We start from the raw sequence: 12593 nt of genomic DNA, 5'->3' as shown, positions 1-12593 counted from the left end.
TATCTTGGGCTGCAGAACTCTATAGGGTACCACAAATATTTACAGGAGGGAAATGGTTGGACAAGCCCTGTTGTCGTTTTCCTTGTAGGCAGGAATGATCGAATGGATATTTCTATTTCGATATTTAAAATAGTAAACCTGCATCACACTTAAAATAAAACTATATTACTTTAGTAACTCATGGAAGTTCCTTTCACCTTTTCAGCTGATTTCAATTCCTTTGTTCCATAGGCATTGTATGCACTTATATATCATGAATTGATGTATTTTTTTCTATAGGCTACCCAAGGCAACAGTAATGCTCATCTACATGTAGAGCGGTAGTAATGCAATATTTCTGCTATCTCAGTGGTGCAACATATAAATAGCCATTTCTTTGAGATTTCTGTAAAAACAATTATTTCCCACTTCTTTAACAAAGTCTGACCCCCTGTGAAATGAAATATAGAGAGACCTTCCAAACTCTCTGCTGAGTTTACAAGGTTCACTATAACCGATCCCCCAACTATGGCACTATATTTGTATTCTTTACTTGTGTGGACCAGAACCTCAGGTCAATCTAAGAGTATCTTCAATTAATCAATCTACTGGAAACAAGGGACTTTCTGGTTGAACTCTTCATGTCTTGCCTCATACCTAGAGAATTGTCTGTTACTATACCCATGACTTGAGGGGGTCTTTGTCACGTTCAGAAAAGTTTTAAAAACTCCCTAACAGTTCGGATAGCCAACCTTCTCCCAGTGATACCCCCAACGGTTCGTTGTTCATGGCCCTGACTAGTTAGACACGTAAAAAAAAAATCGCATCTCCTTCGTTGGTGTTCAGGACTTTGAGCCTCAATTAGAGATTGACAGAGTGGGAGCATTGCTGTAAATCAGAATGCCAAACTCAGAGTCTTATCACTATTTTAGAGTCAGGGGAAGCACAGTGTTTACATCAGTGAATGCTCTGTTAGCTGCTCCAGTGTAAGAATCTGACTTGGTGGCCCATCTGGCAAAGGTCTGCTAAGTCACAGTGATGGTTAGCCTACCTTTTTTACGGTGGAGTTTCTATCACTAATTTTCCTTGCATATGTTGTGCATTTCATGGCAGAAACAAACATGGAAATGTAGAGTGGGCCTCAAGTGCTCACTGCGCTTTGGGGGCATTTGTTTTGAGAAAGCAAACTCCTGTTTTGTGAATGGGTCCTACATTTATGGCATTTGCTCTTCAACCTACAGTGCTGTGAGGGGATTTATCACAGCAGTAGCGTCCCTCATACCAGAGAGATGCCCAACAGGCAGGCAGAGATCTCTAAATAGGATGGATGGGTCTCTGCCACCCAGATTAACCTAGTAGATTGTCTACCGGGGTCTAAATGACTTCATTTGTTTTCGTCTTTGTCATTTTTGTGGAATTGTATTGTGGCAGGCACGATGCTATGTATCATCCCTACACAAATAACTGTCTGGATCATCACTGGCTTCCACAATGCAATTTTTTTTATCTGTATTTCATTATATGTCCCTAAAACCAAAGTGCTTTGAGACCTCTGATGAGTGGTTAGCAGTGCTTTGCAAAAACATCAAATTAATAAATATTCTGTACGTGTCATACATTGTTTAATTGAGAATCTTGCTATCTCAGCCGTACAGCCAATCTACAAAGTGCACATACACGGAAGGGAAAAGAAGCATAGAAGCAAATAATGTACTTTTAGTGGGCCGGCACCACAGTCTTTTGATGACTGTTGACCTGATGTCCTGTTCTGGGTCCTGATTTTGCCAGAATCAGTGGTCTATTGACAAATCTTTATGCACATGTTTATTACTGAGTCTGGGTTCAAGTTTTTGAGGTTTAGGAATTTACAAATGTTTCCAGGAAGACTCCTTTAAAGAGTTTACAATTCCAAAGGAGCTCCTGGAAAATCCTTGAAATCCATGCTTGCATTCATCCGCAATACTTTCTGCATGCACAGTTGTTCACAATTGTGCAATTGATGATTAATTCCTTTTTTGGTCAACATTAGCTCCTATGCAGACAATACCCATGTCATCCTCTCACTTTCAGAAGACCCCCCACCACCAGGGCCAACTTCCAAAACTGCATGAGGAGCATCACAGACTGGATGAAGACCAATTGCTTAAAACTGAACACATAAAAGTGCAGATTTTTTTAAGCAACCCATCCCTGAGGAATGACTCCTAGTGGCTCCTCGAACTCGGACCCACAATGACTGACCCCACCTGCAGCCTAGGCATCATCCTGGACAGCAAACTCACTATGAAATGCCAGATCAAAGTAGTCTCCTCTGCTTGCTTCTACACTCTCCTCATGCTCTGTCATATCTTCAGATGCCTCCTGTCAGTCAAGCCCTAGAGGCCACTCGGCTAGACAATGGAAATGCACTCTACACATGAATTCAGAATTAATATAGAACTCAGCCGCTAGACTCATCCTCAACCTCCCCAAATTGACCCACTGCACCCCCCTCCTCAGGAAGCTCCACTGGCTCCCTATCCAGAAAAGATGCCAGTCCAAGATGCTCACACACCTACAAAGCCCTCCATGACCAAGGACCATCATACATCAACCACTGTCTGAAATTCCACCAACCATCCAGACACCTGCACCCTGCCTCCCTCACTCACATCCCCGCATCCCCCGCATCCACCAAAGCAACAGTGAAGTACATGCTTCTTCTACCTAGCTGCTAACTCCTGGAATGACATTCTGAAGTAGTTTCCCTTTAAGATTGTTCCACCACATGCTCTGTATTGCTATGATGTCATTGTCATGACAATGGAATGCTGTTGTTTGAATCCCAGGAGGGTCAGTTCCTGGAAGCTGTGGAGTTGAACAGTCAATAAAGTACGTGCTCTTACACCTACCTTGTCTGGGGTAATCACTACAAATTTGGCGACAAGTTTGACTGTTCCTCTCTCCACCCACATGTGCAGCGATTGTCTCTTGTGTCTTCAGCTCTTTCTGACTCTTTCTTGTGGTCTGCAGTTCAAGGAATCATTTTGCTCAGAAGCCGAGGAATACTTATTCTTCTTTTTGTCTGCCCAAGGATTTATTCTGCCATCCCAGTCTGTGCTCTGTCAATGGTGGGCCAGCTTCAGCATTTCTTAAGTTTCATTCTGTACTTTTGAACTCTCTGCCAGCATTCAAGCAATATCTTCCAGCAACTATTATTGGTTTGGCTGTGCTTTGTTCCTGTCCGGTTGTCTTTCCATGCTAGGACTCATCTGACTGCCTGGGACACCCGTTGTTGAGTGCTGCTTCCGCAAGCATTTCCCTGGATGTGTCCGTTTGAATTGAATGCACAGGGCAAGTTTCTCCTTTCACGGTTCTCTCTGTTTGATGACGACTTGGAATCCTCTGTGGGAGTCAGCGGAGAGAGCGTGTCTCAGAGCGTGAGTCATGGGGAAAAAAAAGTCACTACGTTGTTATTCGTTGCTTAGTTACATCTAGCTTCAGAAGAGGTTTTTCCGTCATCCCGCTGTTGAAGTTTGAGCGCGTCAGGTTGCCTGGTTACCCTGCACGTCAGCACGAAATCTTTTATCACCACGTATTCCTGCAGTGTCCATGTTGCCTGGATACCTCGCTTTTGCCTGATCAACCTAACTTGACTGCGGAAGGAACTCCATCATCTACACTTTGTGTTTACTCTTCAATGTGAGTACAGTGATATTCGTGCTTCGCCCGAGGGACGATGTCTTCTCGCGGTGAGTTAAGCAATGCAAGAGATTGTGTATGCAACGAAGGAGATTGTGTTGGCAACAAAATAGATTCTGTTTTATAGTGCGCTACGAAGGAGACTACGTTTTATAGTGCGCTACGAAGGAGACTACGTTTTTCATCTACTGCACAGTATGAGTCCACAGGTGACATTGGAGAGTATTGTAATGTGATTTGACAAGTCCACAGGTGACATTGGAGAGTATCGTATTGTGATTTGACACACTTTGCTAGGCGCATGTCATTTCACGTGGTGTAACTTTCTCTCTTCAATTTTGGGTTCGGCAATTTCATTTCAGCAGCTGAAATTGTCTCCATGAGTGCTTTCTGGGCATTTATATTGGTTTTGCGCAAGCACATTACCATTTCTTAAGTGCTGCACAGATAAGCAACTACTTTTGGAGTTCTCTGCGACATTTTTCAATCCTACTGGAAACCATTTCGCCTTTTGTTCATATTATCACCATTGTGTACTAACCTTCTTTCTCTACAGGTATTTAACACTTCATTGTGTCATGCAGAATGTACAAACCCTCCCCCTTTTTCACAGCTTCCAGGTGATCCACCTGTTAAGTGGAAAGTATGGTATAGAGCTTTTGTAAAATACCTCGGTGCTATGGGGGGCTCAAGATTTAGCGCTCAAAGGAAGCGTTTCATTTTAGAGCATAATCTGGGGTTTGAGGGACAAGCTGTGTTAGAACATTTAACTTCCCTGGCCATAGTGAAGGGTGAAGACAAAATAGATGTCTATGATCAAGCTGTAGCTATGCTGGAGAAGCAATTTGATGTGGAGAGTAGCTTAGTGGTTGCTTGGCACAAGTTTTTTTACCAGAGAACAGGAGAGTGATGAGAGTATAGTGTCGTATGTAGCTGCTTTGCGCATTCTGGCTTCAGAATGTGAATTTGAACATTTTACGTCCAAACTTATTCGTGACCAAATTGTGGTACACTGTAGAGACATGAAAGTCCAGCAGAAATTGCTTACTTTGGAGAATCCCTTGCTTGACGAGACGGTGACTATTGTGAAAAGTATTGAGCTCTCTCAAAAAGCCTCGACTGAGCTCAAACCTGATAAGAGTGTGGTGGGTGCTATTAAGGATCATAAAGATGTGAGTGAAAAGTCACAGGGAGACAAAGTCAAACCACAAAAAGGGAACAGGCCTACATACACTAGAACCGGAAAAAAAAGTTCCTACTCCAGAAATCTCTGTACTAAGTGTGGGTTCCCGTCTCATTTTCCCAATTCAAGAGTGTGTCCGGCAAAGAATGGATCTTGTCACAGATGTGGGAAACAAGGCCATTGTGCTAAAATGTGCTGTTTCCGCGGAAGTATCAATGTTGTGTATTCTGAGGAACCTAAGAGTGATCCTGTGTGTGAAGTCGTAAGCTCCCTTACCGACTTTGTTGTGGTTGTCAAGGATGACTCCAAGGATTGTGTTGATCCTATAGTGGATGTCTAGGTGGATGATAAGTGTTTGCAACTCTTGGTGGACTCGGGGGCACGCATGACCATGATTACAGAGGAGTTGTTTGAGAGTACCTGGGGGGACAGACCTCTTAATCCCCCTGACAGAAGTCCTGTCTCTTATGAAGGGAGGAGGATTGATTTATCTGGGTTTTTTGTCACGTCTCTTGTTTTTAAAGACAGGTGCATCGAAGGAAAAGTTTATGTGGCAAAAAAGGGACTTAACATTCTCGGTTGGTATCATCAGGGGTTGTTCGACATGACTCTCAAACCTGGTACGCCTGAACAAGTTTCTGTTGTGGGTGAACAATCCGAAGGTGAGAACCTAGTTTACTGGTCAGCTAGGTTTCCTAAGGTCTTTGGAGAGAAGCTGGGGTCGATTAAAGGATTCAAGCATTCTATCAGAGTCAAGGAAGGCGCTCTTCCAGTTAAACACAAATTATGCAATGTGCCTTTCAGTATTAGGGATGATTTGTTGTTGGAGCTCAAGAGAATGTGTGAATCAGGAGTCATCTAACCCATCGAGTCTCTGGTTATCTCCCTTGGTGGTGGCACGCAAAAAGAATGGTACTCTTAGGGTATGCATTGACTTGCGCAGCCTGAACAGGGAGATCTGGATATCCCCTTCCCCGCATTGACAACATTCTTTCAAGGTTTGCTGTTGTGAGGTACTTCTCAAAGATCATTCTCGCATCGGCATATCATCAGGTTGAGCTTGACCCGTCCTGCAAGCATCTGACTGCCTTTGTCTCACCTGTTGGCACCTTCCAATTTAGGAGGATGCCATTCGGTTTAGCTTCGGTGACCTCAGTCTTCCAGTGGGTCATGGAGAAGGTCTTGGAAGGTGTCACAGATACTGTGGTTTTTCAAGACGACATTTTGGTGGCTGGAAAGAACAAGGAGTCGCATGACAATAATCTTGAGAAAGTCTTGGAGAGATTAGAAGGCAAGGGGATTGTGGAGAAAAAACTCAAATGTGTATTTTTTGTTGAGTCCATCGAATACCTTGGACACTGCATTTCTGGTGATGGTATTATTCCTAGAGAGGGTCTCATTGAGGCCATTTCCAAAGCGCCATATCCCATCTCCAAAGAACAAGTTTCCTCATTTTTAGGTTTGTGTGAATTTTACACAAAGTTTATTTCCAATTTTGCTGCCAAAACTGTTCACATGCGAGATCTACTAAAGAAAAAGTCTACCTTTATCTGGAATGATTTCTGTCAAGAAGAATTTGTACAGAAAGAATTGGGGTCATGCAAAATTTTCACCCCTTTTGACCCTATTTTCCAATACACTGTGTCTGTGGATGCCAGTCTTGACAGTCTAGGAGGGATGATCTCTCAAGTCAAGGAAGGGAAAGAGTACACTGTGGGTTTGCATCAAGAGCGTTACGGCCGAGTGAAAAAAATTACTCAGTTATTGAAAGAGAATTGCTGGCATGTTGTTGGGCTGTTGAATGGTTCAAGTGTTTTTTGTGGGGAAAAACTTTTACGCTTCTTACAGATCATAAGCTCCTCATTCCTATACTTGAAGATCGTATTGTGAAAGACCATACACCCGGGTTCGCCAGGTTAAGTTCTAAGTTGTTGCAGTATAATTTTGGTGTGGCACATATCCCAGGTGGGCGCAACACATGAGCCGACTAGCTTTCAAGGTCCCCCCTGCCTCTGACTAAAGATGATCCTGACAGTGATGCAGATGAGGAGTGCCTCATTGCTGCGGTTGATGTTTGTGGTGTGGGGTCGTTCAATGAAAATGAATGGTTTTCTGCAATGGAGTCTGATCTTGTACTTAAAAGAGTGAAACATTTAATTGTGACTGGTTGGCCAAAGGAAAAACACTTAGATAATGATCTGCACCCTTTTGCCAAAGTTGCTGATGAACTTACTTTGGAGGGGGAGAGATGATCATGCGTGGGGACAAGTTTGTTCCTCCTGAGTCTCTCAGAGGCCGCATTGTTGATTCCGGTCACGAGGGACATCTGGGTCAGACGAATAAAAAAAAAAGAATTTGCAGTGTGTATTGGTGGCCTTCCATGGACCACCATATCAATGATGTTGTGGAAAGATGTGTAACTTGTTGTGCTAGCGATAAGGTTCTAAAAAGTGTTTCACCCCCAGTACAACAGGTGGAGGTACCGGATGGTCCGTGGTTGAAGTTGGCCATTGACTTTGTGGGACCTTTCAATGTACTCCCCAATAAATGTAAGTTTGCACTAGTTGTTGCCGACTATTTCAGCAAGTGGTGGGAGGTCCATTTTATGATGGATCCTAATTCCCATGAAGACATCAAGTTCCTTCAAAGCCTATTTGCCAAGGAGGGTTTTCCCAAGGAAATTGTGTCCGACAACGGGGTACAGTTTACCTCCAAAGAATTGTCTGATTTTCTAGTTCAGTGTGGTATCACCCACCAGCGCGTGGCCCTTTATCACCCACAGGCCAACGTTTTTTTGAGCGCACAAACCGTATCCTTGTTGAGTGTGTTCAGTGGGCTGTTTCATCCAGAGTTGACATTAAGGAAGCTGTCCAAAGTATGTTGTGGACATATCGCACCACACTGAGTACAGTTACATGTTCCAGTCCTTTTACTCCTCTGAGAGGTAGAGAAGCTTCTTTTCACATGTGTCCTGCTTGGATGAAAAAGTGGGGTTTGTTGTTAAGAGGGCGGGAGACGCAAGACAACAGTGACTCTGTGTTTCCACCCGCTGTCCCTATACGAAGAGGTCATGGTTCTTCTTCACAACCTGTTGCCTCAGAAGGCAGTGACTTTAAGTCCTCTGTTTCGGTAGGGGATTGGGTCAGAGTTAAGTCTCCTCTCAATGTTCCCAAGGGTTTGTCAAAATGTGGTCCTCCTGTTAAGGTGGTTGCTACCCCGCGCTTTACTGTAAGGGTCAATGGCAAAAATTGGTGGAACTTGTCCAGAATCTATAAGATTCCCATGAAGGTTGTAACGCACCTGGGTTTGGATTCAGGAAACACTGGTTGTTGTTTTTCACCTCAAAGGAAGACCACTGTTAATAAAAGTACCTTTTTGAAATATGTTCCTCCACGGAGGAGTGGTAGGACGAGTGTCCCTCCTAATCGGTTAAATCTTTAATTTTGTCAAATGTTTATTCTGTTTCTGTTTTTCTTGATGTAGACCTTTTTATTCTTTTATTGCTTTCCTACCTTTTTCTCTCCTTATCTCTTATCTCATTATTTTCTTATACCTTCTCCTGCTTTCTATTTCCTTTTTGTATTAATGGAAAGAGAGGAGATGTTGTAGGAGTTTCCCTTTAAGATTGTTCCACATGCTCTGTATTGCTATGATGTAATTGTCATGACAATGGAATGCTATTGTTTGAATCCCAGAAGGGTCAGTTCCTGGAAGCTGTGGAGATGAACAGTCAATAAAGTACGTGCTCTTACACCTACCTTGTCTGGGGTAATCTATACACATTCCCTGCACCTTCAAACCTTGTCCTCCTTCTTGGAATTCAGAAATGAACTCAAGACCTGGCTGTTCACTTAAGCCCAACTCCGCAGTGAGACCAGAACCTTGATACCATCATAGGTGAATAGCCACACTATACAAATCCCTGTTAATTGATTGATTGATTGGTTGAAGATTGTGGAGGTTTTCTGTGCTCATACCCACCCTGTTAAAAGATTTACTGCTCACCTTGACAAGTGGAAATCACATTATTTGGCTGCTTACTGCACTGCTTGTGAATTTAAAAGTATAATATTTCTTAGTATGATTACCTAAAATTATTATAAAATATAAAACACCAAAACTTAGAATTATTTGAAAATGGCAAAAACTATACTCCAATTCTTGAATGCAAAGCTAAAATCATTGAAAAACACAGACTGAGTTGTCAATGTGTGACAGAAAGCCGCAAATAAGGAACTCAAACATTTTATCTACACATGACTGTGCCCTGTGCACTTTTTCCAGGAATTTAGTCATTTTAGCACACAGTTGATGTAATTCCAGACAAGAGGCAAAAGCTCATGGTCCCTTTTATCATATACACACACATTGGGCCCTATTCACAAAGGTAAACTCAGACGAAAGTCCAGCTTTACGACTTGTGGTATTACCAAAGGGCATCTACTACTCGTAAATGCCCTTTGTGCAAACCAAAAGTTGAACTTTATGACTTGCGGTATTCACAAAGGGCATTTACGAGTAGTAAATTCCCTTTGTGAATACTGAAAGTCTTAAAGTTAGACTTTTGTCTCATTTTACCTTTGTAAATCGGGTCCTATATCTCCTGAAGTTCTCTATCAAGTACAAAATATGCAATGAGTTCACACTTCAGAACAAGAGAAACTGCTTCTCCCCAGATGTCCCGCAAATTCTACAACAGCTGCTCCCAATTTTGGAGCAGCTAATCCTTACCTAACCTCTGCCATGTCCAATTGTAAAAACCAAAGGCACCTAAAACCATTGCTACCTTCTCACTTAATGGTTCCCTCATTTGAGGTGCTAACACTGAATAGAGGAACCCACAAACCTAAAAACTCTCTCGGGTGACAGGTCTCAAACATCTGTGAATAAAATAAGGCAGAAGCACTTCTGCATCTGATTTTTGAGCTTTGTAAGGTTGAACATGGAGCAGCGTAAAAAGATGTTGGACGGAATTGAGGAAATATGAATTTTGTGATCAGTTATGTCCCCTATCGTAGACCCCAACGGCTCCATGTACATGCTATACGTACATGTATGTTCCCTCCTGCTCCAGTTTTGAAGACGCAAATATATGTGCGTCCACCGTCAACATGTCCTCTTTCAGATCCACTATGAATGGGTCAGATATTCCTTTCCTAAGTATGAAAGGCCACCGACTTTATGTGGTTCACTTTCCACATTCTACAGATTCAGGCGAGTAGGCCCGAATTCTGTCATCAAGCCTTTTCTGCCTTTTGCCTCTGAAAGCTCCAGTCTGAGCTTGCATCTGTGACCATGAACTTTGTCTCACTCCCTGCGCGGCTAACGGTGCCTGATCCAGCCCGTCGCCTGCCAAAAACTGTATTTTACCTTCAAGATTATCTTCTCCGCCCCTCATCCGATGCATTCCTGTCTAGTAGTTTAGGTAAACATTCCTCCAGCTACTGTGCAAAGGGGCCAGGCCTCGCTGTCCTCATGCAAGTAATTCATAGCCCTGTTACCATGGAATATTCCTACCCCCTCGCATCTAGTGTAGACACTTAGACGCTTGTACACGCACTAGTCAGTATAGTCAGTATAGAATAAGATTCTATCCTAAAAGACCTCTCTTTTTGGATAACACAGTTCTTTAAACATAGGATATTAGATATGATTTGGGATTAGGTTGACATAACCCCAGACTTTTGTCTCCACATGTAGAGCTAAATGTCAAGTCCCTTTCTCCCTCTAGTTGCACGTCAATCACACGTCATGCGGCTGCGCACGCATCTCTGCCAAATATTTCTGCTGACATTGCCGGATTCTCTTATGGATCCACCCACGTATGACATCATGTATGATGACGTTGTCTAGTTACGCCTATTCTAGTTACGCATGCATAGTTTATTTTTCTTATCAGTTGATACGCCTACTGCATTTGTTTCATTGTAATGTATTTTCTATAAAACTGCTTACCTGTCAATAATATATGTTCCTTCCTTCCTGAACTTTCGTGGTGATGGAATAGAAGGCCCACAATTCGAATTGTGTTCCTTTGTATAGGAATAAAGCCTTTTTAAAACCTCTAATACCACGGATTCTGCCTCTCATTTTACTGAGTTATTTTTAATAGACTTTACCGCATAAAAAATAGTACCGGTAACGAAATATTTACCACATAAATTGGCGCCCGAACAGGGACACTTTCTCATCTCACGCGCCGGCGGTGCGTTGCAGGCCCGGTCTCCTGCCACAGCTGAACGGAAAAAAAAAAAAAAAAAAAAACGCGTATCCGCAGGATTTCCTGTATCTCCCTCCGGCCAAGCGGGGACGACTGAGGCTGCGATCAACACCCAGACGAGGCGGTGAGAAGTGCGAAGTATCCCGACCAGAGCCTAGCCGAGAGAGCAAGATCCGAGGTATACAGAGACCCGCCAGGTTCCGAAGTTCCGAGTCCAGTCCGGTCCAGTCCAGTTTCAGTTCCGTTCCGAGGCCTTCCGTTCCGAGCTACCCGGTGAGTACCATTAACGGGGAGGCATTTAACGTGCACATAGTCTGTGCCGGTCAAGACGGGTTTGGGTACATAAATCCGGTCTGCACTGTTTTAGCAGTGTATCTGTACTGTTTAGCAGTATATATAGTATGTTGTGCATATAAATAAATATAAATAAGTATTATCTAGTGTCAGTATAATGTCAGTAACTAGTTTTCTATTAGTTATCATTGTTCGTAAAACTGTTAAGTGTTAAATGTTTTAAATACGTTCTATATACTGTGGTGTGAATGACTGTTCATTATTGTGTTTTTGTAAAGTGTGTTCTAGTATTAAGGTCTAAAAATGCCGCTCTTTTCAAAACTAAGACAGATCAAAACTAGAAAAGGTGTACTCGAAGAAGCCGTTCCCATCCCACCTAGGGACACTCCAGGGTACTTTATGTATCATAAGCATGGCCTAGATGCCGTATTATTTCTTGATTTATGGGTGGACTACACCAAAGAATTACCAGAGAATCAGAGATGGTCCGCAGCGGGGACCTGGGATGCAGATTGCATCATGAGAGTAGAAGAAGAATTATGGAAAAAGAAAGCCAGACAGTCGCAGAAAGATGCCATTGAATTATGGCGTAAAGAATCATATAGACGCACGGAAAAAGCACTCAGACAGGAAGAGAAAGGTAGGGAGAATTTGAATAAAACCCGAGAAAATCTATTACTTGAGGAAGGTACCCGAGTAAAATCAGAACAAGTAGACAGACAAAGAAACGCTCTTATGAATGGTATGTATCCACTTCTGGCCGAAGGGTTACCTAAGGCTACTCCGGAAATACCAAAAGACTTGCCACCTCCATTGTTTCCGATAAAAGCACATCCCAAGGGGCATCCTAGAACCGCAGAAGATGTTTTCCTTTCCTCCTATTTAGATGACGCAGCTCCCGAGTATGCAAATACCGCACCACATAGACCGCTTGCCGATGATGCTCATCGCCAAGATTCTCCGTCTGTACCTCCACAACAACAAGCTTCGACACACATTCCGACAAACACATCTGTTTCTACAGTTTTTCCCGCAACGACGGTTGCTGTCTCATCTTCAACAAATCCTTTTACGTCCAGCACCCCAGATGGTGCTACAGGAGGTACAACGGACATTTTCTCTACGCCACCCAGAGGAGATAAATTTTCCCTTAGAGAATTAGCACACCATCGTACGCCCAAACTAGCAACCCCCGACATGCTCAAGGAACTTCTAGTAGATTGTAGATATGATCCT

At 43.0% G+C, this 12593-nt stretch overlaps 1 protein-coding gene across 2 annotated transcripts in view; it reads right to left on the bottom strand.

Annotated features, from left to right (window-relative positions):
• LOC146799060 (alpha-1-antiproteinase-like) overlaps window positions 1-12593 on the bottom strand; it is a 200441-nt gene that overhangs the window by 60235 nt on the left and 127613 nt on the right. The gene's annotated exons all lie outside the window — the stretch shown is intronic.

This window comes from Triturus cristatus, chromosome 9 (assembly GCF_964204655.1).
Source record: "Triturus cristatus chromosome 9, aTriCri1.1, whole genome shotgun sequence".
In the NCBI taxonomy this organism is placed as follows: Eukaryota; Metazoa; Chordata; class Amphibia; order Caudata; family Salamandridae; genus Triturus; species Triturus cristatus.
The sequence above is the reverse complement of the archived record's forward strand: the minus strand, read 5'-3'. Positions and strand labels throughout refer to the sequence as shown.